Source organism: Triturus cristatus, chromosome 6 (genome assembly GCF_964204655.1).
Source record: "Triturus cristatus chromosome 6, aTriCri1.1, whole genome shotgun sequence".
In the NCBI taxonomy this organism is placed as follows: Eukaryota; Metazoa; Chordata; class Amphibia; order Caudata; family Salamandridae; genus Triturus; species Triturus cristatus.
The window spans coordinates 1855216447-1855244359 of NC_140589.1; the positions used below are offsets into that span (position 1 = coordinate 1855216447).

The following is a 27913-nucleotide window of genomic DNA, read 5'->3' on the forward strand; positions in this document are numbered from 1 at the left end:
CATGCACAGTATTCACAAGCGAGTGGGGTTTGAGGTTTCAGTCAGTAATGCAAATACATTCAGCATCACTAAGGCTGGTTGCCCTTGCTGGAGTGTAGGCAGACACCCAGGTTACAAATGATGCGGGTCTGAAAAAGCAGTTTGGACATGTGCTGTTTTCAGAATCTGAAAAGTGGATTCATAATGTGTCAGTCTGTAAAAGTGTTTATCACTTGCCAAAAAAAAGAGCAGTAAGTGTGCTTTCAAATTGGCAAAGAAATTTCGTTTTGTGACTAATGTGAAAACATGACTCTGTGTGCAAATAGGAATTACAGGCAGAGCTTTATTGCGTGTTGCTCTGGTGATTTCACAGTTGCATTAGATGGAAAGGGGGAGACATTTTTTGGTGCAGAAGCAGACTCTTAGCACACAGCCAGCTACTTACCCTGTGGAATCATGCACAGTATTCACAAGCGAGTGGGGTTTGAGGTTTCAGTCAGTAATGCAAATACATTCAGCATCACTAAGGCTGGTTGCCCTTGCTGGAGTGTAGGCAGACACCCAGGTTACAAATGATGCTGGTCTGAAAAAGCAGTTTGGACATGTGCTGTTTTCAGAATCTGAAAAGTGGATTCATAATGTGTCAGTCTGTAAAAGTGTTTATCACTTGCCAAAAAAAAGAGCAGTAAGTGTGCTTTCAAATTGGCAAAGAAATTTCGTTTTGTGACTAATGTGAAAACAAATGTAGTAATATATTTAAATAAAATAAAGGATTTTTTTTTTAGTTTTTCTCAGGTATTGCTGAAGAGCAGTGAACAAAATTTAAGATGCCTACAAAATCCAGAGTAAAAAAAGAGCACAAAAAAAACCTATATTTGAAGACAACTGGAGGACCTAAGTTAGTTGAAGATGCTCATGTTGGGAAGAAGAAAAAATCTTCTGGTAAGCAAACAAAAGATTTTCTAAGGAACATATTCAAAAAAAGGAAAAATGTACAAAATGTCTGTACTGGAAAGAATGATTTCAATCGAAAAGGACAGGAAAAAAATGAGAATTTATTTAATGCAAATATACCTTCTGCAACTAAAAAGATAAACTTAAACAGAAAAACAGCGTTTAAAGAGATACGTAGAAAAATGTTTCAGAGGAGAGTTATGTCCAATTTGATAAAGGATGTGAAGAAATATAAGCAAAAGGCAAAGTTTTATAAGAGAAAAAAAGAAATTGAAGCCATTGCAGCAAAGGCATTAGAATTAAAAAGGAAACTATTCATTTTAATTTTGAATAGGATGCGTACATTAGACAAAATGGTTAATGTACTGAAATCACATAGCAAAAGGAAAAGAGTAGTGAACAGAACAAACTTTTCTAAAGTGTTTTTAGGAAAATGGATGCATAGTTCAAGTAGTGAACCTTTTTTTAATGAAGAGAGTTATTTTCAAAGTAATAGTTTGCTGCATGCAGTTGACACCAGAGGTCGTGCTTACGAAGTGAAAAATGGTTGCATAATGGAGAAGGAGATAATGGTTCCAAGAGATGAGGTACAAGTGATGGCGGATGAGGCTATGGGGAGATGTCCTAAAGCCCCAGTGTACACTTGGAATTGTAGTAGTATTTGCACTGTGCGTCAGGAATCTATTGATAAATTTCGTGAGTTTCTAAGAGAATATAGTAAAAAAAGTGTAAAACAGAAGATTAAGGTGCTTCAAAGTCTAGATCCATGCAGAGTGAGAGAGAATACTGGTTTGCAGGGTCATTCTCTGGCTTGTCTATCTAGAAAAGTGTGTAATAGTGTTTTCCATCATTTTAGGATGCTGGCTGTTCATCATACTGAAATGAGAAAGTTTGTGAGACGGATGTATTTTGCTAAAAGTCCAGCAATAAAGTTAGATGAATTGAATAGGGCTCTGTTCCGTGGAACGGTATCAGATGTAGAGAAGGTTGTTGATGAAATTCAGTTTTGTTACTTTGGTCCTGAACAAAACAGTGCAGAGAAGGACACAGTAAATGAGGAAGAAGTGGAAGAAAATGTAGAACCCTCTGTAAGTAAGACATTTAATGATCACATAACAAAATTTGCAATAATCTCTTATGAAAGACCAAATATTACTTGTATTTGTTGCCGCAGAACTCATTATAGAAAACAAACCAGGTATGTTGATCTCTACAGAAAGAGTGAAAATGAAGATAATTATAAGTGGAAGGATTTTGCCACTTATATATTTCTTGAAAATTGTTTTGAATTGGGTGAAGTTCAGCGTATTTGTAAATACTGTTACAACAAGTTAGAGGAAAATAGAATGCCGACCAGAGCTGTACATAATAATTTAGAATTGGATGCTATTCCTGCTGAACTTTCTGAATTAAATACATATGAGTCTATACTCATTCAATGTGTTCATCCGTTCCAGACCATAGTACGTATGGAGCCCAAAACTGGTAAATTACCTCCTTCAGATTTACTGAGAGGTTTAAAAGGTAGAGTGGTGTATTTGCCCTTGGATTTGAAAAAAAATATGGAAACTATTGATGCGGATACTTTGGAAACTGAACCATTAATTATTCTGGTTAATGGTGTACCTACAAAGAATAAGAAGATTTGGCAGGAGCTGGTAGATGTACGGAAAGTACAAAGAGCAAATTTGCATTTGAAAAGGAATAACAAATGGTATGAATCAATTTATATAGAAGAAGAAGAAGAAGAAGATTTACAAGAAGACACAGAAACACCAACTGGACAAATTGAAAAAGTGGACAAGTCAAAGGAAGAAGAAATTTATGAACATTTTAGCATACATCCTCTTCATTCAAAAGAAGTTATGGGAGACAATATTGATCTATTTCAGATGAAGAAAGCAAAAGGAACTCCCGTTAGTGTATGGGAGGAGAGCTTGGAAGCTCGATGTTTTCCCCAGCTGTTTCCTAAAGGAAAAGGAGGACGATACGATGAACGTCCGGAACAGATTCCAGCTTCAGAGTATCGGACTACAAGACTATATGCTGAAGATCCCAGATTTCGACAAAGTATTCCTTATTTGTTCCATCTTTTATTTGAAAGCGACTTGTCTGCACTGTCTTATGCAGTAAATCAAATTTTAAAAAGTGGAGTACATTTACAAAATGTGTCTGCTAAGGATTTTATGGAGAAAGTGCAGCACCGAGATGATCATTTGGAAACACAACTGATCAATCTGATGGCTTGTCAGCGTGGGACAAATGAATATTGGTACCGACGCCATGGTGAATTAAAATGCATGTTACGGAATTTAGGAACTCCAACATGGTTCCTTACCCTAAGCTGTGCCGAGTACGCTTGGGATGATTTACTGGATTTTCTACGAGAGGCAAATTCAAACATTAAAAACATCGAATACAAGACAGCAGGAGAACTATGCTCATTGGATCCGGTTAATGTTTGCAGATATTTCAATCATAGATTTGAGGCTATGATGTCCTTTATCTGCAATAAAAAAAAACCACCTCTAGGAGAAGTAGTGGATTTCTTTTGGAGAAAAGAGTACCAGGCAAGAGGTGCTCCTCATATTCATATGCTGTTGTGGACCAAGGATGCCCCAAAGTTTGGAACAGATACTGATGAAGCAGTGTTATCTTACATTGAAGAATATGCAACATGTGCTATACCAAAAAGCACAGAAGAGAAAAAGTTAAAGGAGCAAGTTTTACGTTTCCAAAGTCATCGGTGTGGAAAATACTGTCGACGGAAATACAAGAGCAAAGATAAATACTACACTAAATGTCGATTTGGATTTCCTAGACCTGTTCTTTCAAATGGAAGAGTTAACAGTTTTATGTCATCTGTGAGACATACTATCACAAGAAAATCACCTAAGAATACCTACAACCTTAAAAGAAAAGAAGAATCAAAAAATATAAATGACTACAACCCAGTGATTTTATCCATGTGGAACGCTAACATGGATATACAGTATGTAGCTGACAATTCCATTGCTGTTGCTCGATATGTAACGTCTTACATTACGAAATCAGAAAAAACAGAATTGAAGGAAATGTGGGAAGAGATTTCTCACGAGAAAACTGTCAGTAAGAAGCTGTACAGTTTCAGTTTGAAGATGTTATCGCATCGAGAAATTGGATCCTACGAATGTTCAGATAGGTTATCTTCTGCAAGTCTCTACTCGAAATCAAGAAGAATAATTTGGGCAAGTTTAGGCCTTGCAGCAATGAGAAATCGGGTACTGAAATCTGTAGGAGAAATTGAATATTTGGCCGAGAATGACCCAGAAAGTACAGATATTTTGAAATCAAACATGTTGGATACATATTACCCAAAGAGAAGTCATCATCTGGAGAACATGTGTCTCTATGAAGTGCTGCAGAACTACATTTATTCACGGAAAGCCGCAGAAGACATCAACAATGGAAAATATAAAGTCATTGGTGAGGAAGGATGTTTGGTGAAGCAAACAAAAGGAAGTTTGATAAATCACCGGAAGCTGAGTTGCGACACTACTGACAAAAAGGAATTTTACTACTTGGCTCTTTTACAGCTGTTTAAACCATGGCGTACAGAGGATGAACTACTGGGAGAATTTCAAAGCTATGAAGATTCATTTAATGCTTGCAAAGACAGCATACAATGCAGAACATTCACAACTTATCTGCAAATGTTAAATGAAGAAATTGAACAGGAAACTACAATTGCAGCAGAAATAGCTAGAGACAGTTCTCAGGACAGCCAAAGTTCAGGAACACTCAGTCAAGATCCCCTAGGACAACCAATCGTTGAAAATGAAGCATCAATAGCCATGAATGAAGTGGAAACAGCTATGAATCAAGCTCAAGAAGAATTTATAGACTTACAAAATTTGGAAAGACAACTGAATCAAGAGCAGGAACAAATTTATGAAGAGATCAGAAACAAAATTGATCAAGGATTTCTACATGAAAAAAAAGAGTGCTCATGCACATCATTTCATCCAATCAGGATGTATGTAAGCGGACAAGCTGGAACTGGAAAATGTTTCCTAATAAAAGTCATCAGAAGCTACCTACAGCAAAAAACAGATTCTACTTTGTCTTGTGTGGTTACTGCTCCAACTGGGTTAGCAGCATATAACATAAAAGGAATCACTTTACATCGTTTGCTAATGTTACCGGTGGAGCATGAGAACAAAATACAATACAACAAGCTAACTGGAGAAGCATGCTTGGAAGTTTCAAGAGTATTGAAGAAGATGCAAGTTCTCATTATTGATGAGGTGAGCATGGTATCGAACTTAATGCTTGCCTTTGTGCATTTAAGAATGCAGCAAATTCTGAAGTCAGACTATGACGTGTTATTTGGAGGAAAACACGTCATAGTTTTTGGAGATCTTTTGCAACTTACTCCAGTTAAAGGACAACCAGTGTTTAATACTGTGACACATGAAGACACGAAGAAGTCATTGGGAAGCATCGGTAATACAAATATTTGGTCCTTCTTTGAGTACAAGGAACTTACAACTAATATGAGGCAAGCAAACGATGAAGAATATGGGAGTATTCTGAAAGATATCAGGATTGGACTACTCACAGAAGCTGGCAAAAAAGCATTACAGACTCGGCTGCTACATAATTTATTTCCAAAGGAAGAAATAGTTGCAGAGAAGATATACAAGAACATTGCAGAAAACAAAAGTGTCATCTGCTTAATGCCAACTCTACGTGAATGCTCAATATTCAATGAGGAGCTTTTGAAATTGGAAAAGGAAGATATCAGGAAATTGGAAGCAGTGGACAAAATTGAGGATGGAAGAATTACTGTCACATTAACAGGCACACTGAAAAATAAATTGGATTCACTAGAGAAGAAGATTTCCAAAACAGCTGGATTAGAAAAAAATCTATATGTTTGCATGAACTGTACAGTATTTTTAAGGAGAAATTTGGATGTTGAAAAAGGTTTAGTTAATGGAGCTATGGGAAGAGTTGTGGGTTTTATTAATTATCAGAAAAAAGATGGAATTGAATGTTTAAAAATAAAATTTGATCAGATAGAAGAAGTTAAAGATATTTGTCGTTGTACAGTTCGTTTCATGCTTGTGAAAGACTTATATGTACGTAGGAAGCAGTTTCCGTTTTCTCTGGCATATGCTGTAACTATTCACAAGTCTCAAGGATTGACTGTAGATTGTGCATTTGTGAACATTGGTTCAACTGTGTTCAAAGAAGGTATGGCATATGTTGCTTTGTCACGAGTGAAAACATTATCAGGTTTATTCATGATAGACTTTGATGATTCAAAAGTTAGTGCTGATACAAATTGTGTAAAGGAGTATAATAGATTAAGAAGAAGCTATGCTCCTCATTTAGGTCAGTATCCTGTGTTTGAGAAACGTGTAGTTTCACGTAAAAGGAGAAATGAGAATATCTGTAATGAAGATGTAGAGAGGAGGAAAAAAAAGAGGAGTGATGTAATTGCAAGCAAAAAGAATAAGGAAAATGAAGAACAGGTTGTAGGATGTTATTTTGAAAATAGCTCTGGTGTCAACTGCTACGCTAATGTAGTGCTGAATGTTGCATTTTATCTGGAAAGTTTGCAAGAGCAGATAATAGTAAATCAGGGAAAAAGATTCTGTACTGTGCTGAGTCTCCTTTTTGAAAAGCTGAGTAATGATAAAACTCAAATAGAAAGTGCTACTGAAATTAGAAAAGTTTTAGATGTATGTTCAGGACGAACACAGTTTTCTCAAAATGTACAGCAAGACGCACAGGAATTCTTGATTTATTTTCTTCAGGTACTGGAAGAAGAAGGGGTTAACATTGAAAATGTATTTGGTCTCTCTTATAAATGGGAACATAGTTGTGAAAACTGTTATAATATATGTGGCTCTAATGTTGATTCTGAAAGGTTTATTTATTTAACATTGCCAGAGAGTAAAACAGTCACTTTTGCTAAATTAGTTAAAGATGCTAATCATAGCATGCAATGCAGTGAGTGTAAATCTGACATGTTTTCAACATTAATTTTAAAGGAATACAGACAGTATGTAATTTTAATGATGCAACGATGTAGAGCTGATGGTTCAAAATTGGATACTTTAATAAAGAAGTTTACAGGACAGCAATTATCAATTTCAGGAAAAACTTTTGTAACAGTTGCAATAATTTTCCATGATGGACCTACTGTAACTTCTGGTCATTACACAGTTTATCTTAAATGTGAAAAAGGCTGGACACTGTGTAATGTCATTTGAGATGTCATCAGTGATGTCATGAGTGATGTCACTGACCATGTCATGAGTGATGTAATATGTGACGTCATCAGTAGTGCATTGCGGGCGCGCGAGTTATAGTTAGCTGAACTAACTATAACGGGGGAATTTCATTGGTTTTTTACGAGTGAAATGTCCAGCTAACTATAACATGTGTGAAACCTTTGGTTTTTTCATTGAATTTCTAAGGTTTTTTAAATGCTAATTCCTAACTATAACGTGTGTGAAACCCATGGTTTTTTCAGTGAATATATATATATATATATACACATCTTGCTAAGACAGTTAGAGGAGACCAGGACTTCCTGGCCGATACACTGATGTGAATACGCTGAGGGTCCTGCATGCAGACACTCCAGCTCGCAGTGGTCTAACATCCCTTGTGGGGTGTCCATCACGAAACCAGGACAGAGTCCGACAGTCTCTCACTTCAGGTAATGGGGTTGACTTTATCCTAGAGGGATTCTTGATGTAACACCTACACACATGCTAGGTACACATAGGTACATTTGGTTCGGGAGCCATTGTGGAAGTACGCATCTTTTTATTATCATGTATTTTATATACTCGTATGTATTCATGAATATTGCAAGATGGTAGAACTTTGCCATCCGTTTACTTTTATAGTGCTTCGAATCATTTATCTCTGTTACTGTCTAATGGATGTTGCAGCTCATCTATTTTACACCAAAACTGTTCAATAAATACTATTGAGACGCCCAGACTATTTATTCAGTGTATCTCTTTGAGACTAACTAAGTAAGCATGAGTGACTGAGGGGAAAGTAGTATATTGTTTTCAAGATCCTGAGGAATCAGGTTTGTCATGTTCGATGGTTGACAAGAACTATTCTCTCCTTGGTAAGAGGAGATTATAGTGGTACTGTGAGCTAGCTGATACAGAAGGCCAACATACCGGGTGGGGGTGTATAGAACCAATCCTACAGTGTATGTTGTCCGAATGCACAGATGCTGTATAGGTCTTATACGAGCTACACGACATGCTCCACATTGGGACTTTAACTATGATGGGTTGATGGAAAAGGAAAAGTAGGATGGAAGGAGAAAGGACGGGTGAAATGTAATATGACCGGAAGAGAAGGATGCATGGGTGAAAGGATGCATATACTATAGGTGGCTGATAGGATGCATGGGTGGGTAAAGGATGGATGAAAGGTGAAATGATGCCTGCCTGGGTGGGTAAAAGTGTATAGATGAAAGGATGCCTGCCTGGGTGGGTGGGTGAAAGGAATCCTCTGGTGGGTCTGATGGGTCAGAGGATGCATGGGTGGGTAAATGACAAATGTATATTGGTGAAAGGTTCATTGAGACTGAGAGCCATGTTTGAATGGATAGATATATGGATGGGTGGTTTTCCATGGTGAAGACTGTATTGAGAGGATTTAAAACTTAAAAGGTGAGTAGCAAAGCCAAGGGTGAAAGATAAAAATACTCGAACAACAATGTAATGATGAGTGGAATAATCCTTGAGAAGAAGAATAAACAGGGGATCAGGGTATTCCTCTGTAGTGGTGTTCTTCTCACCTTTTACTTGTTTGGAATGTTTTTTATCAAGTTTTTTTATTCAAAGGGTTGAGGTTTTGTTTCAGACTACTCTCTTGACTCACAGTAGTTTCAAGTGCAACATAGATTATGTTCCCTTCCTACCCACCCATAATTATCAATCAACTCCCTCCCTCCCTACCCATGGCATTTTGCCAGTGACACCCAAGGGTGACCTATCAGCTGCATGGTTGCATCAGTGGCATCAGCGGCACTGCATTGTGGGCTGTGCAATGCATGTCTGCCTCAGTTAATGTGTAGGCCGAATTACAAGTTTCATGGCAATGCAAGAAATTCTTGTGTTTGAATTCGCTCCCAGTCACTTCCTATTACAGAACTCCTTTCCTAAGTTACTTCTGTCCCAGTCTTTCATTAAATTTGAAATAGACATTCCTTACATGCTCCCCTTTCCTCTGGCCGAGTGATATTTTTTAGTTCAAGCCTGAGTAAGCGTGCATGCGCTGCTCTGCGATTTTTGCTGTAGTGGAGTACAGAAGAGAAGGCTTGTGTCTTTGTCCTTCGTAAATGCTGGCTTCTGATTCAGTAATTTGCTTGTCATTCCCTCCTTAGTACGGGTTTGTCTTCATTTGTACCCTCCCATGGCGACTGGCCCCCTTTACTTTAGTTGTTACACGGGACCTGTTATTTAGTCTGGAAGCACTCTTTTCTTTAATGAGTTTCTCTCACTGCAGGCATGACATGCCCTGCTTCAGCTGGGTTGTCGCTACGGCAGCTTTCCTGGGAAAGAGATTTGCTGAGATTTCTCCTGTTGATGCTGAATTTAATTACTTCGATGCCGCACGCTATAGAATTGGCGCTCTGTGTGACTTTGAATTGTGTGTGTTCGGTATGATGCCGTAAACGTGCAGTGTGTCTGTGGAGAGCGTCCGTGCCCACCTTGGCAGCGTTTGCCTGGAGACAGCTGTGCCAATCGCTTACACGCTCCGTGCACTGAAGCCCACGCACAGTGTTTGTGGGAGTCAGGCATTTCTTCATGGCAACAGTGTGAATAAATGAGGAACTGCTTTTGCAGATAAGAGCAATGTTTTATTGTTTCCCACATAAGCAGCACGCACCAGTTTAGAACAGTTTGGCGTGTCTTCCGTTTTCTAAGACATGCCTCAAACCCCCCTCATTACCGGTTCCTGGCAGCTGGCCTCGCAGAAAGCAGCTCAATTTGACAGATTGCTGCACCCTGCTGAGTAGCTGCTGTCAAGCATCAGCAAACCCCATGATTAACCTTCTAGACTAATCATTAATCTGTTCGCTGTGGGAGTGCTATTGGTGCAGATCGGGGTGTACAAATTCTCCCTGCTTCCACGGATAGAGTAATTTCACAGATACACGCACATACACTCATCATACACTTGGGCCCAATTTACTAACATACGCTCAAATACTCTATCAGCACTGAACCTGTGGAAAGGAAACTCCTAAACACCCTGCATCTACACTGAGGTCGATAAGACCTAATTGTAACTGTCCTGAGTCATGATCTAAACAATCTATACAACAATAATCAAAATAGAGTACTCAATAATTGACAAGAAATAACCACCAACACTGTATTTAAAATTATGATACTTTATCTAAAATTAGTCAAGAAATCAATCAGAGTAAATCATTATTCTCATAATTACCTATTCTAGCTAAATGTCAGAATGGGTCAGGACAGGTCTCTCAGTAGAAGTCTCCCGAGTCGCCGTCCTCACAGCATCGATCCTCACCAACGCAGATTTGGGAAGAAGTGGCATAAGACCCTCTCTAGGCCAACAATATTTATAATAAATTTAACAAAAGAAGGCAACATAAAATGTTTTAGATATCCGCTGAACCGCTGAGCAGAGCGAGCAGGTAAGGATGTAGCATCGCTACATTTGGAAAATCTCCGCTCAGAAAAACCACAAAAATAAAAAGACGGAAGACGGAACTAAAATTTTCAAATGTATCTCTTCATGTTCATATTTCCTCGGAACCAGCATTGTGATCACAAAGTTCATTGTGGCTCCTTTGTCCTCCAAGGTTACTCAGATGCACTTGGATGTTCGCCCAGAGCTGCTGTACTCACGGAAAACTTTTAAACCAGGCGAAGACTGTGGTCAGATGACTCTCGACCATGTTCAGCAAGGCCTTCTCATCAAAGTTCAGTTACTCGAATGCAGGCATTAAACGGCAGCCATTTTTTTTACTAGGCCAAAACGTACCATCTTAATTAAAAGAGACAAAAACAATGTTACCACAGCATAGTGATTAAACAGTGTTAGCCCCACTAATACCCTTATGTGTATGTAATTATCTAGCCTTTGCAACACAGAAAAGCATTAGTATACGACATTTCAAAAGCGTTTTGTGCTTTAAAATAAACAGCACTCAGCAACGTTTATTTAATAAAACATGCACATTATTAGTAAGCAATACGAACGCATTCCCACGTGTCGTTTTCTTTTGTTAATACATATTGATTAGTCAGAACATTTACACAAAACAAATAATTAACGTTACAGATTAATATTTTTAATTTTTGACACAAAGACAAACCGGAGCTTAAAAACCCAATAGATTTTCAACAGAAAACTCTGCTCCAGCAATCCCCCCTTTGGTGATTTTATCACCAAATAAACAACCCAAAAAAAAACAATTTGTAAATTTAGTCCCATTTTAGGAGAAATTGGAAATGTCTTTTTCTCCTTTCACAATACTACACACCAGACTCTCTTTCATCATCCCTCTTCGTCTCCAAGTAAACACTCTCCCTCAATTCTTCTAATTCAATTTCTTGTGGTTCTCTTTTCAACCTTTTATTTCTCTTTTCATTATTTCTTTTGATTAATTTCTTTTTCCCTCCCCTGTTTTTACAACACAAACACACCAATCTTAGTATCAATAAAGCAACAATTATACAAGTCAAAGGAAACAATATCTTACCTATAATAGTACTACTTATTTTTGCAATAAAACTCTTAACAGCAACTATTTTATTAGCTAATTTAGTCCAAATACTCTCAGCTTCTAGTGGTACTAATTCTTCATGCAAATCAGTAATATTTTTGATATAGACCTTCAGGTCTTTGCTTTCGTCAGGAATGTAAGTGCAACAATGTTGAACTTTCAGCATTCCACAGACTCCACCCTCCTTGGCCAATAGAATATCAAGGGCAAGTCGATTTTGCATTGACATGGCACGTACGGCAATCAATTCCGTATTCACCAAAAGAAACCCTCCAGCGGTACTTGTTGATAAGCGATCCACCACTGTTGACAGTTTCCGAATCCCATGAGCATTTAAAGAAATTCCCACTGCTGGAATTAAAGCTCCAAAAATGTCACCCACAATTTCAGACCAAGTTTCTCTCTTAAAACGTGTTAGTAAATTAATATGTTCTACATCTTCTATTCTATCTATATGAAAGATCTTTGGAAAGACCAGGCCCACATAACACGTGCCATACCAATGGTCAGGCAACCTGTAATAAGCCTTATTCCCACAAACATAATACACTCCTGGAAAAACGGTATCCTCTCCTCCTTTGAAACCCCATCCTGTTGCAATGAAGTATGTATCATGACACTCACTAGTCCCAACAAAATATGTATAATATTGGGATTTCCTCCTTTTAATGCACAGCTTACCCTTCTGTGGTGCATCTAGAGCTAAAGTTGGACTAGCCCCGTTTCTCAATTCTTTCCCCATCTCAATGTCCCAAATTGTCTCACTCATTTTATATTTCCCTGCTTTCTCATGCATGCTCAATCTCCTTTCCTCCACCATATTTAGGAAAGCTTTCTCCTCTTCTTTCAGACTGCAAGTTAAATTGTTCTTAAAAATGTAATCTAATGTTAATTCTTCTTTTTCAATAAAAATCTCACCAAAAATACTAGCATCTTTAGCTGGATTCAGCTCTTTGTTCATTGGCAATTGCCCAAAAATGTTATCTTTGTTAGACATCTCATAATCTATTTTCCCTAACAAATAAAAAACACTACTCAACACACTACATGAAATTCCATACGTAGCTGGTAAATGGTGATAAGTAACACCCTCTGAAACGGATGCAGGTAATTGCATACATACGTAGCAATCCCTAACTTCCATTGTCTTCACATATTCGTACAACAACTTTGAAAAAACATTACTAGAAAAATCATTAATTGACCTATCTTTATGTACGTAAGTGTTGCTAATTCCAGTTGGAACTACTTTATGCGAACTCTTCTCTGCAATAGTCACATTCTCAGTGTGTATTCCTAAAGCGTCTAATGTAACCCTAAAGGTAACTAATAAAGCTAAAACACCCCATAATAGCATTAATAATCCAGTACAGCAGCAGCACATTCTACACCATCTTTTTAAGAAGGCACATCTACTTTGATTATTCTCTATGTTAGCCATTTTACTACTTTGACCGTGTCTTTTGACTTGGCCTCTACTACTCCACTACTTGAGTTTTTAGAACTCTGAATTACTTCAAACAGCTAATTTTCAGTCTTTCTTCTTTTCACTTTCTCCAAGTGATTTCTTTTGTTCACTCAGTTTGGATACTCATCATTCTTCACTTCAACTTCTTCGACATCAAATTGTATTAGATCTCCAACAATATCCTCAGTATCTGACTTTTCATCAATGTCAGTCAAGATAACTTTCAGGATTTCCCCTGTTTCCTCCTCAACCACTTTTCTACGGTCTCCTCTGGATTTCCTTGACTTTCTGCCTCTTCACCTTCAGACAGTGCCACGTACGTCCATTCCGGCGACCTATACTTCTGGTTAGGTTTTCTGATTCTTTTGATCCCCTCTGGTTCCTGTTCTTTTGACTCTTTTCTCTTTTCACCTTTTACTGGATTCTGACTCGACACCTCATTCACTTGTTCAGCCTTCGAGGTATTTGCTCGTGTCAATCTGTATCTCAGCCTCTTTACCCTGTTGTTAGGCCAAAGATCTCCTCTTACAACCTTTTTCGGTCTTGTTTCTTTATTATTTCTCTCTCCAATCCAAGTCCTCTTTCTCAGAACTCGACACTTTACTGCAGTTGTCGTAGTCAGAATGACTTGTCTCGGCCTTCCCCACCTTGGAACCAAGCAATTTCTTCTTCTGTGTACTTTAATCCTCACCCAGTCCCCTGGACTCAGATCATGAGCTTGCTTCTTCTCAAGTGTGGTAGCTTCTTCTCCAACCTGGTGAAACACAGAATGAACTGCGTCAGCCAGGCCTTTACAGTAATCCAAAATCATGTCATCAGTTATTGTCATTAACTTATTGACAGGCACATATGCATGACGCATTGCATGTCCCATCAAGATCTCATGTGGACTTAAACCAGTAGTTCTATCTGGAGTAGATCTAATAGTCATTAGCACTAGAGGCAAGACATCAGGCCATTTCATTCCAGTGGCTAAACACATCTTACCAATCCTGTTCTTGATTGTGCCATTTATCTGTTCCACAACGCCAGAAGCCTCTGGCCTGTATGCACACTGTAGCTTCTGCTGTATGCCCAATGCTTCACAAATTAAACTCATGAGTTCATTATAGAAGTGTCCACCTCTATCAGACTCAATCGTTACTGGAAACCCGTACCTAGGAATCAACTCTCTTAACAGTAACTTTGCAACTGTTATTCCATCATTTCTCCTAGTCGGATAGGCCTCCACCCATCTTGAGAACAAGCAGACTACCACTAAAACATACCTCAATCTGTTCACTTGGGGCATTTCAATAAAATCAATCTGCATTCTCGTGAAAGGACCAACCTTCTCTACCTATCGTTCCCAGACTCACCACTGTCTTTTTCCCAGTGTTAAATTGCTGGCAAATCAAACATCTTTGACAGATGCTTTCTGCAATTGTCCTGAACTTTGCATTGTACCAAGTCTGCTTAAAAGACCTGATCATCGCATCCCTTCCCAAATGTCCCTGGCCATGATACATCTTTGCCATTGTCGACAGCATAGAGTTTGGCATGACTGGTCTGCCATCTCTATAGACCCAAACATGGTCTGTTTCTCTTGGGGCACAACCTGCCTTGATCCAGTCTTTTTTTTCTTCCTTTCCTGCCTCATCCTGCAACTGTTTCACTTCATCCCACGTCTCTAGGACATTAGTAAACATAACAGAACAAAAAGACATTTCACTTTCTCGTTCCCGATTAATCTAGTGATTATTGTTCGCACAATACTGTGCAATGTCATTGGCAAATCGGTTTCCAACCGTTACAAAATCATCTCCTTGTCCATGAGCAGCACATTTTACAACCGCTAACTCTTTAGGCAGCTGTATCGCCTCCAGTAATTTTCCAATCACTTCAGCATTCTTTATTGGAGTCCCACTCGACGTCAAGAAACCTCTTTGTAGCCACAGCTGGCCAAAATCATGCACAACTCCAAATCCATACTGACTATCAGTTATAACAGTCACTCTCAAATCTTTCCCAATTTCACACGCTTTTGTCAATGCCACCAATTCAGCAACTTGTGCAGATTTCACTCCTTTCAATGGTGATGCTTCCATAACCTCTGAAACCTTGCACACTGCATATGCTGCACACAGCACACTCTCATCATTCCTCAGACATGAACCATCCACAAACAGCACATGATCACTCTCAAGCAAGGGAAGATCCCTTATGTCTGGTCTCGGTTTTGTACAGTAATCAAGCACATCCAAACAATTGTGATCATCTTCTGTCTTCACACCCACATTTTCAATATCTGGCAACAATGTCGCTGGATTCACATTCACACATCTCTCAAGAGTCACATTTGATGCTCCCAGAATGACTTTCTCATATTTAGTCAGCCGACTATGTGACATGTACTGGGTTCTGCTTCTTGTCAAAAGAATTGCCACATTATGAGGTACGAATACCCTTACAGGATATCCCATTATGATTCCCTCACTTTGTTCCAGGCTTCTGCATGTTGCAGCCACAGATTTCAGACAACCTGGTAAACCCACAGCTACAGGGTCAAGTGTCGATGAGAAGTACGCAATAGGCCTTCTCAGTAATCCATGCTTCTGAATTAACACTGAAAGTGCACATCCATTTCTCTCACTGCAGTACAACTCAAACTCCTTTTCATAGTCTGGCATACCCAAAGCAGGGGCTTCACACATTCTGCTCTTCAGCTCCTCAAATGCTGCCATTTGTTCTCCATCTAGTTCCAATGGGTCTGTCACTTCACTTTTTGTCAGCTTAATCAGTGGCTTTGCTATCAGAGAAAAATTAATTATCCACTGACGACAATAACCCACCATACCCAGGAACATCCTCACTTCCCTCTGGGTCTTTGGGGCCTTCATTCCCCTGATGATTTTGATCCTGTCATCAGTCACCTTTCTCAGACCTTTCTCAATATTGTGTCCAAGAAAATGCACCTCTTTCTTGCAAAATTGCAATTTGGCTGGAGATACCTTTAACCCTCCATCTGCCAGATGATTCAGTAAAGCTATGGTATCTACTTCACAAGCTTCACGTGTCTTTGATGCCACAAGCAGGTCATCAATATACTGCACTAGTACTGAGTTCTCAGGCATGATCAAACTCTCCAACGACTTTTTCAATAACTGATTGAATATCGAAGGACTCTCTGTATACCCCTGTGGGATACGACACCATGCTAAAATACGCTGGCCAAATCTAAATGCAAAAATCGGCTGGCTGTCATGATGCAATGGAATTGAAAAGAAAGCATGACACAAATCAATCACTGTGTACCACTCAGCATCATGTGGAATCTGATACAAAATCACTGACGGATTTGGCACAATGGGACAACATGCCACTACAATTTGGTAAACTTTTCTCAAATCTTGTACAATCCTGAACTTCCCATTAGGCCTTTTTAGCCCCATTATCGGTGAGTTACACGGGCTACTCAGTAGTTCTCTCAGAACTCCCTGCTGAATCATTTTCTCAATTATAGGAGTTATTCCTTCAATTATTTCTGGTGTCATTTTGTACTGAGGAATGTTAGGATAAGTAATTCCCTCTTTCACTGAAATTTTCACAGGATCTACAATATTCATCAATCCCACATCCTCTCCAGTAAAATCCCAAACTGTTCTTTTCACTGTTTCTCTCAGCTCTTGAGGCAAATCCTCCGTATTAAACACAGCAAATGCACCAAACATTTCACTTTCTCTATTTCCTAGAGTCATTCGGTACAAAACATCCTCATCTGGTGTTTCAAAAGCTATTCCATCCGGTGTACAGAAAATTGTACAATTCATTTTACATAACAAATCCCTACCTAACAAGTTCACTGGACTAGTGTCACAGACAATAAATCTGTGCATGTCTGAAAATTTAGCTATTTGTACCCTCACTGGTTCAGTAAGACGTGTCTTGATTTGTGTATTGGCTACACCAACTACTTGGATTGCTTCATCCGAGAGAGGAAGATTTCTGATATCTGTTGACCTGACAGTTGATCTTATCGCACCTGTGTCTACTAAAAAAGTAACACTTTCTTCATTTATTTTTCCATCTACAAATGGTCCTGCCTGGTCTATTTCTAGAGTTGCACCAAGTATGCACTCTTCCTCCTCCCTTCGGCACCGTCAATAATCACCCTCAGACTCACTCCCTTCATTCTTTAACAAGTACTGCTGTATCTGGTTAGAACGCCTTGGTTTGTTTACCTGCTCATCATTGTAGAATCCTGAATCCTGATTGTACTTTTGTGACCCTCTATTCTGCGGCAAGGGCGGTTTTGGCTCTTGACTCTGCTGTCTCACAACAGAAGGTTGTTGCTGCTGTCGATTATTCCCTTCGTTCTGCACCTGTTGATTTAAGGTTTTACCCTCATTATTCGCTAATGGTGGATTGGTACATTCAGATCTCCAATGTCCCAGTTGGCCACAGTTGTGACATGGGAATTTCTTTTTGGCTTCCTCAAGATTCCCCTTTCCTTTCCCTGCATACCTGGGCCTATTTCCTGGATTATTTCCTGCACTATTCGCCTGTTCCACCAACTGTGCTTCTTGTCTTTCCGCAACTTTCACTTGTGCCCACATTGCTTTTTCTTTCAGCTTTCTCTGTTTTGCTTCAATTTCATCACTGAAGTATTTTGCATGTCTCAGAATCTCATCTATTTTCTTACTCTGCCAGTCCACTGTATGCTCACGAATTCTCTCACTAATCTCAGGTCTCAGGCCATATACAAATCTGTATACAAAATGACTCAAATCTTTGTCACCCAGGTGCTCATCCCCACTGAATTGTTTAAAAGCCAGTATCAGCCTCTCGTAAAAAGCATGAACTGATTCTTTTGCTTCCTGATGTGTTCGATCTATCTTAACCCAGTCTGTCTCTTTTGGAGGTACCTTACTCTTCAGGTATACCATCACCTGATCATACTTTCTCATTACCTCTGGATCTGGTGCTCCTGTTCTCTGATCTCTTGGATATTCCTCAGTAGGCCAACTCACAACTATTTTACACTCAGTCCACAAGTCTGCTGGAACAATTATATCAAACAGACTATTCAGGTCAATCCACAGCACTTTTGACAATTTCACAAACCTGTCTACCTGCCTATACCACTCGACGGGCTTTTCTCTCAGTCGAGGGAAATCATTCGTAAATGATAAAATATCCTGTCTGGTCCATGGAACATGTACATATCCTCCTCCAGGTATTTCTCTCATAGGATAAGCATCCACTGTGTTCTCTTTTTCTCTCACAGGAAATGCTGAATAAGTCCTGTCCCCTGATTCTTCTCTTTTCTTGTACCACCTATCCTTCCACTTCTCTACATCACCCCATCTTCGCAACAATGCGACCATTTCCTTAATCTGTCCTGTTCTACCAGTACCATTCAAATTTTCAATGTCTTTGTCCGTGAAATCCATCCTGTAAGACTTCTGCAAAGCTTTCACCTTATCAATGTCAACTCCCTGTTCATTCGCTACTGCTCTTAACCTGTCATGTGTATTTCTTGCTCTCCAGGTGATATTTTTGCACATAAACAACAGTTCACCATCATGTTGATTTTTTAGAATTTCTGTAGGAACTGTCCCTGCAACAAGCTCTTCTAATTCTACACGTAACCTGGCCACATCAATAGCCTGTGAATCTTTATCCCTCTTTTGAAGGACTTTCATCCAATCATTCAAATCTTCAGCTGTTATTTCAGTAGTTTTTCTCACTGGAACCACTTTCTTCTGCGGTTCTAAAATCGGCATCCCTGAACAACTAGCTTCACTAGCATCCAATCTCGAATTAGACTGTACCTCTAATCCTTCACTACATGTGTCATGTCTCGATTGTCTCAGATCACCATTTTCTGTCCTTCTTCCTGAATCTCCTGAGGGACCAGCTAAACTTGTTATCCTATTCCCAACATATGGAATCACCAAACCATTTTCACCTGTCCTCTGCTTATCAAAAACAGGCATAACCGGACCTATGGTTACAGGCACCGTAACAGCTTCTAGATTCTTTGTCAGTTCTCTAATCTTTTCAGTCAGCTCTGATGTAGTTCTGGCTAATTCTCTCGTATTCTCGTCACCACATCGATTTTCTCTTTCCCTGAAAGGATTACCACTTCTTAACTCAGGTGTCACATTTTCTGTCTCAGTAATATGCAATGCATCTCTTATCGGAGAAACAACTGGTGTGCTCTCTTCAGGTTCTGGTCTATATGGAGGTGGTCTCTTGTAAATCATGTCATTCAAGACCTCATCCTCATACTCATTAACTCCATATCTTCTCACTTCTGCCTCAGGAACCCTTTCCACTCCCTTCCTTTCTTCTCTCTCTTCAACTGTTCTCATAGGATATAATCCCTCTGACATACTAGCATCTCGCCATCTTTTCATTCGATCATTATGAGTTTCACGATCATGCCTCCTTCCAAACATGTGTCTGTAATTTCCTCCAGACCTCTGTTTTTCTCGCTCATGTACTTCATCTTCCCATTCCACCAATGCCTCAAACTGTGTCGGCCTTGGTCTTGGGTCAAGACATAACATCTTTTCCCGTAAATTTCTCAACACGGCCAGATTAAATGAACCATGTTCCGGAAAAGCCAAAACACCATCTTCTCTAGTGTACCTAACCCAATTGTCCAACCATATACAGGTATGATACCCATATCTCGCAACCATGAAGGATGCAGGCGTTTTCGCTGGAGGTAACAATTCACCCTCTCCTGTTTTAACATCTTTATCCTTGTCAAACCAGCGCTTTATCTTTCCGAACAAAGATTTTTTCTTTTTCTCTTCTTGGTAATACATTTTAGCGTTTACCAAAACTTTCTAATCCCTTCTGTATTACAACTGCACAATACGATTTTTATCCAATAACAGCGCGACTCACACTAACGCACCAATCCTGGAGCGTCTACGTCACAAGAGTACAGAGTGACTCTTTCCAATCCTTGCGCGGCTCACACCAACGCACCAATCCCAGCGCGAACACTATTCTGATCCAATATCCAATCAGAGCGCGGTCTGTTTGACGTCAGCAGTCGCTGCAGTCGCTTCTGTCCTGTCTCCTGTCACTCGTCTACCCCTCCTTTACAAAATTTCTCAGTAGACTTCGTGTCAAATTTCTACAAAATCTATTAGTTACAACATATAAACATCTCCATTGTCTGCTTCGCTAACCACAGAATAGTAAAGAAAATCAATTTCACAAGAATCCCGTTGACACAGTAGCACATCCCTCTACTCTGCCCTTCTAACATGCATCCATTAACTGTTTCCACTAGGACTGCTCCAAAGAGTTTTACAATCAACTAAATGCTCATACATTCACGCACATTCATTCAAGAAAATATAATACATACACACAGAATCCTGCTTTTCCCGAGAACAGCATATGATCTGCTCTACTACAGAATTATAACATACGTTAACCAAGCAGCGCTTACCTCTGCCCAGTCCTTCAGACAAGCTCAGAAAATACCTATTACTTCTCCCGTGATAAGCTTTAACGGCGAACCTTACGGATCCCTGGGACTTAAGACCAGAGTTTCACAGATAACCTTCGCTATCATACACACTCCTTTTATACTAGAAATATATCTCTAATAGTAACACACGACAATGTCACTGATTCCGAACTCAGACAATGTGACGCGCAACTTCAATTGTCACACGTTTTTCCTGCATACGTACAGGACCAACAATCCCGTTTTTCCCGAGAGCAGTATATACTTCCCTCTGCCCTACTACGGAACCGCTACTAGCTCCCAAGTTCCAGAAGCACTACATATAACTCAACACGACAACTCCAACATATAGTATTAGTACATATACCAACATCAATCAATAATCGATAATCAATAAGCCAATATACCAGCAATCTAATCAGATCAAGACAATCATCAATAACCATCAAATTCTGCTACCAGGAAATTGGTGCAGATCGGGGTGTACAAATTCTCCCTGCTTCCACGGATAGAGTAATTTCACAGATACACGCACATACACTCATCATACACTTGGGCCCAATTTACTAACATACGCTCAAATACTCTATCAGCACTGAACCTGTGGAAAGGAAACTCCTAAACACCCTGCATCTACACTGAGGTCGATAAGACCTAATTGTAACTGTCCTGAGTCATGATCTAAACAATCTATACAACAATAATCAAAATAGAGTACTCAATAATTGACAAGAAATAACCACCAACACTGTATTTAAAATTATGATACTTTATCTAAAATTAGTCAAGAAATCAATCAGAGTAAATCATTATTCTCATAATTACCTATTCTAGCTAAATGTCAGAATGGGTCAGGACAGGTCTCTCAGTAGAAGTTTCCCGAGTCGCCGTCCTCACAGCATCGATCCTCACCAACGCAGATTTGGGAAGAAGTGGCATAAGACCCTCTCTAGGCCAACAATATTTATAATAAATTTAACAAAAGAAGGCAACATAAAATGTTTTAGATATCCGCTGAACCGCTGAGCAGAGCGAGCAGGAAAGGATGTAGCATCGCAAAACCACAAAAATAAAAAGACGGAAGACGGAACTGAAATTTTCAAATGTATCTCTTCATGTTCATTTTTCCTCGGAACCAGCATTGTGATCACAAAGTTCATTGTGGCTCCTTTGTCCTCCAAGGTTACTCAGATGCACTTGGATGTTCGCCCAGAGCTGCTGTACTCACGGAAAACTTTTAAACCAGGCGAAGACTGTGGTCAGATGACTCTCGACCATGTTCAGCAAGGCCTTCTCATCAAAGTTCAGTTACTCGAATGCAGGCTTTAAACGGCAGCCATTTTTTTTACTAGGCCAAAACGTACCATCTTAAATAAAAGAGACAAAAACAACGTTACCACAGCATAGTGATTAAACAGTGTTAACCCCACTAATACCCTTATGTGTATGTAATTATCTAGCCTTTGCAACACAGAAAAGCATTAGTATACGACATTTCAAAAGCGTTTTGTGCTTTAAAATAAACAGCACTCAGCAAGGTTTATTTAATCAAACATGCACATTATTAGTAAGCAATACGAACGCATTCCCACGTGTCGTTTTCTTTTGTTAATACATATTGATTAGTCAGAACATTTACACAAAACAAATAATTAACGTTACAGATTAATATTTTTAATTTTTGACACAAAGACAAACCGGAGCTTAAAAACCCAATAGATTTTCAACAGAAAACTCTGCTCCAGCACTATGGCTTGGACTGCGCATTGCCGTTTGGTTGCTGGCACTGAGTTCTGATTAGGCACTTCAGTGTGGACACTGGTGGGCGTATTTACAAGCCCCTTGGGCCATTCGTACGTCACTTTTTCCATGTTAAAAATGATGCAAAAGTGGTGCAAGGGGCATGTAAATAAGCCCCTGGATGTTTAAACGCAGAGAGGCAGGTTGTTAATGAGCGGATAGGGAACTAGACCTGGTACCGGGGGTCACCAACCATGCTGCGTTCCTGAAGTGAATTTCTGTGTGTGACAATGTATTTTGAAAGGGTAGATTGCTAGAATCATTTAAACAGTCTGAGATTAGGGTGGTGGGGAATTCACTAGTACCTGCATTTACCAATATTATGTTCAGTGATAGGAGTTTTAAGTTGTTAAGGGATGTTCATAGAACACTTCTAAAACACCAGCAAATATGTGGGTACTTAAAAATATGTTGCATGACTTTCAAAATGTTAGTACATACCTCAGAAATATTCACAGCCTGAATACATATGCCTGAATAGTTCTGTTTTTCCGAGGTTGGAGCGCAAAGGATAACCATATATATCATAGGCATGCATGAGAGAGTGATTCTACGCAGAGTAAATTATTTTTGCAGTGGAGACAAAATGTAAGATATCTGAGGTAAAAAATGTACATTTCTGCTTCATTTACTCGTGGAGGATTTTGAACATGGTGGAAATTCTGCCTGCATATATTTAGAACATTTTGAATAACTATGGAAAGTACTAGAAGAATATGTTTCGTGGTGCTCCCATGGACTTTTTTGTGAATTACATAACAGCCAGACGTGTACTCCAAACATAGCAGTAAACCTGATTAAATAAATGTGTAATCAGTAAACCCCAGGCTTTGTTGAACAGGCCCTTGGATGAAGAGGGCTAAACCATTCATGAATAGATGTAAGCATTATATGTGTGCATTATACATGTGACAGTTTCAGTAAACATGAGAGGTGGACATAGTTCTGCAAATCGATGGAGGGAAGTGACAGAGAAAAAGTCTGAGGGGCATATGTATCAAAAACCGTATTTGCGATTCTCAAATAGCGATTTTTAGGGAATCGCTATTTGAGAATCGCAAACGGGATGTAACAAATAATTTGCAAATGTTTTTCGATTCCTTGGCATTCCTTAATTGCGATTAACAAATTGCTAATCGCAATTAAGGAATACCTTCCCATTCATTCCTATGGGCTAGGAGGCCCATAGGAATGAATGGGAAGACATTCTCAATTTGCGATTTGCAATTTGGGAATCGCAAAATGAGAATGCAATTTCAAGGGTGCCCTGATGCACACCTGAAATATGTGTGTGTGCACATGGCACTTTGAAAAATGCCAAAAAGTTCCTTTTTACAAAGAAATCACAAATCACAAATTACCACCAACTTGAAGTTGGTGGTAATTTGCGATTCCTTACGGACAAATTGCACTTTTGCTGTGCTTCATGCATTGCGATTCCTTAAATGCAATTTCAAAATAGAGAATCGCAAATTTCATACATCCCAAAAGGCCTTTTCCCGTTCGCAAAAGGTCCGATTCTGAAAGGGCTTGATACATATGCTCCTTAGTTGCCTAAAGGAGCACAATCCCTTCAAGAAAAAGGGTGCTATGGTGGTCCAGATGGGGATTGGTCATGAATTAAGTGTCTGCTTTAAGTGGTTGCTTTTCACAGCTTTTGGGAAGATATTCACGGTATCTCCCAGACGAAGATCCATTGACTTCCAAACGTGGGCTCCGTTCGCCCTAATGTTTCTTCTACCATTTTCTCCTCTTGTATTCGGGGTGCATAGTGGCGGTGGAGTTAGGTGTGTTGGTAGTTAATATGATATTTTACTCACAAAAGAAAGATCACAGTATATTTAAGTATGGTATTTAAACAACTTCTCTTCACAAAGAGAAATATAATATGTATAATATGTATTGTAAAGGTTGCACATTTTGAGTGTGGTAGAAAAAATATACTAGTACTGTACGTTTCCTGAAGTTCTCCTGGAATTCTTTGCGAAATCCACACAAGTCAAAAATGCACTCCAACATAAAAGTAAAGTTACGGAAGAAAGTTTACAATTTTTAAACCTATGACTTTGATGGAGAGTAGATGAATGAATGATGGTAGCAGAGCCTTGGCAAGCCCTTCATTCTGCCGTTCTTCAAAGACCTAAAGTGAATGACCTGACACAAATGCAAAGAACAGACCCTTTTGCAAATATGTATCACCCCAGGATTTCCCTTGTGAGGCCTGAGGAAAAGGCCTAATGTGGGGTCATCTAGACACTACTTCCACATTTTCAGGTACCGCAAGAAACTATTTCTGGGTATAAAAGTAAAACATACTCACCCATAGAGAAACATGGAATTTTCCCCCTATTGAACCTGGGTTTCAATAACAAATCTATGAATACATTTAACAGCAGGAGTACTGGGTCCTGGATAGAGAAGGTCCTGGTGCCTAGTAACACTCTGCCCCTTGTCAGGGTCCTGGGTGAAGAACTACACAGGTGCCCTAACACTAATACTAGTCATCATTTTGGAGGGAAAATGGATTAAAATAGTTCTGAAGGCTAATCAACTATTCTACCTCCAGGCCTAGAATACACTGGAGAAAGTCTCACATTCCCTGAGCATTGTGGATCAGTGTGTTAATGTTGTGAATTAGCTCCTTGCAAAATCTCAGTGACTGCTGTCTTCACGGCACACGAAAAGGCGAAACAAGCCAAGAAATATAATTTTCACTAATGTATTTTAGAAAAGAGCTACGTCTTCAAGGATTCAAGGAGCGCAGCATAAGTGCCCAGGGCCAGACTGGAAATCAAAATGATCAAACTAGCCCCCCTCCACCCACTCATGATTGGGTCATGGGAGCATGTTCTGCTCAGCAAGGGGTTACTCCAGGAAAATAAAATACCTCCCACTGTGAACCCTATCCCAGATTACAGAAAGAGCATGAGTCACAAAAGCAAACTTACTTTTTTGTGTAAGTTAACGATTGTTTGCTATCCACAAATGGATTTATGAGTAGTATCTTTATGAGTGCAGAGTCTCAGCACATACAAAGACAGATTTTGTGAATAGTTAAGAATTGAAAACTTGTAAACCTACACAAAAGTAGATGTTTTAGCACCCAGGCTAATGTACTGCATAGCTAAATACATATAAGGTCCCAAAGGCAAGACCAATTGCATTGCAAATGCTTGTTATTATTTTTTACATAACGGATAATGGCAGTTCAAATTTTTCGCTTTCAACAGTTCCAAAGAGACTCACTGCTAGCAAAAGCTTAGGCACTTGATGATGATGATGATGATCAGTGAAACGTCTACCTATACGGCCTAATCCCTCTAACACACCTGCAGTCGACTGAGTTAATAATCATTTTTGTTACCGCCAAGCAAATCTATTTTGTTGGAAAAAAAGTATATCAAATGTGGTGGTTGAGGGTGAGGCAAGGGAGTCAGGTGGGACTAAGAGTAAGCGCTTTTGCATTTTGCAGATGGGATAATCTGTGATGAACATGCCAAATACAATATGCTGTTCCTTTACCCTTTCTCTGTACTGTAGTGCATTGCTTTTCCTACAGACAGACAGGAGGATGTCTGTCTGCATATTTGTCTGTACATAGTACCTCATGTATATCATTTACAGTAAGCATCTATTCATCAGCCATGTAGTCAGGGTGAAATTAAATAATTTGATAAAATAAAAGATAATTGTCTAGTACAGCTGCCCCACCTGCAGACAGTAGCAAAGTAACACAACCCATGTGTGTCTGTCTAGGGCATTAGCTGAGCTAGCATGCCTGCATGAATTTAGCTCAACAAGCGAGAGAAGAATACTTGTATACTCCATAGTGCAAAATACCTGAAACTCTTATCACATCAAAATCGAATGGCCCAAGGATGCCAGAAAATGTATGGCTACTGTGCCACTATATAATTTTTTGTGTTTTGCTAACACAATTGTTCACAATTTATCTTTTTCAGGCAGAAGAGAGCAGTACGACCGGGCGGAGGAAGCTGTAGGCCAACAGGGCTGAATATCACCGGCTGGTGGCCAAGAAGAGGAGGTGGCAGCAGCTGCAAATGCCCCAGGTCCCTGACAGGCCCTAGTGCTTCCAGTATACCGTTGCCGCAGTCCAAAGGCAGCTTCCCACCACCATTCCACCTATTTCTGCGCATTTCAGTGCCACTTTGTGAGGTGCACCGGGAAGCCAGGCAGGCGGAACGCCTGGGCGTATTGGAGCAGCATGTTAAGAAGCTCCTAGCCCGCCATTAGGCCTACTCGTCTGCCCCTTTTTTAATCCTTTTTTTGGGTGTGTGGAACTTGTTGTGGGGAGAGGGTGGGACTAGGGAAGTTGGGGCATTTTGGTGATTTTCTTTATGGACAATTTAGTTTTTGGATTTACACACTTCTTGGGACATTTGTTGGGGTTAGTGAGAGGGGTGGGCCGGTTGTGGGTTTACTAGTATATTTGTTAGGGAAATGAGATTTTTATAGTTGTAAATTATGATTTAAATCTTTTTCTGTGGGTTGCTGTTTCACTTAACACTGCTGCCTTTGCCACATCAAGTTTTTAAAACTGCTGATAGTGTAATAACAAAATAATTATGCTGTATCCTCCCTCATCTTACTACTTCCTCTTCCTAGTCTCTGCAAACTGCAACTATATTAACCCCTAAAGACTTGGAGGGTGTGGATGCATACATTTCCATTGTATATAGAATTGTTGCAGTTCAACAATGAATCAAGCCACAGTTCTCTTACCTGATTAGATGAAGCAAGGGCTGCATGGTTTATCGAGGTGCCATGGTGGTGATAGTAGTAGCATCATGCTAGCGCACTAGTCTAACAGTGAAAGCATCAAAAACGAGGTCTCACTCCCTAAGCCAAACTCAAACTGTAGGACAAGAACTATTCATCATAGGAAACTAAACAAATTGAAATAAAAACAGACTTAATGCCATTATTATATGCAAGCTTTATAAAACAAATGAGACAGTTACCACAGACTACTAGTGCACAAGAACAGAGACCACAGAGAAATTATGGTAAGCACTGCTGAATTAAATCAATCAGAATGGTGAGCTATTAAAAGTTACAAAATGAAGTCGATTTAAGTTACGAAGTGGAAAAGCGTAACCTCTGACCTAATGCACTGCCTGAATGATGATGCTGGCAATGATGTTTCTCTGAAATAAATATTGAACACTGTGTGCGGCTGGCTCATATAATAATGCCAGTGTGGGCTATACTTAGAGCTGAACATCCTTGCCTTGCACTGAGATGGTATTGCATTCAAAATATGCTCCTCAAGTTTGTGATTAATCAATGGTGTAAATTATTAAGTCATACCTTAATAGATCACACAGCCCGGGGGAAGAGGGTTCAGTGTTTGATGAATGGATGGGAAGGGGGATTTGGGGAAAAGTTTGACACAGACAAACACTACACAAGGACAACATTT

General features: G+C 39.5%; 1 long non-coding RNA gene across 2 annotated transcripts in view; it reads left to right on the forward strand.

The window, feature by feature from the left end:
* The window catches only part of LOC146822200 (uncharacterized), a 72289-nt gene extending 44629 nt beyond the window's left edge, over window positions 1-27660 (forward strand). For both annotated transcript variants that reach the window (XR_014963249.1, XR_014963248.1), the window contains exon 5: window positions 26433-27660. This is a non-coding gene — a long non-coding RNA (uncharacterized LOC146822200). The remainder of the gene's footprint in view (window positions 1-26432) is intronic.
* The last annotated feature ends 253 nt before the right edge of the window (window positions 27661-27913 follow it).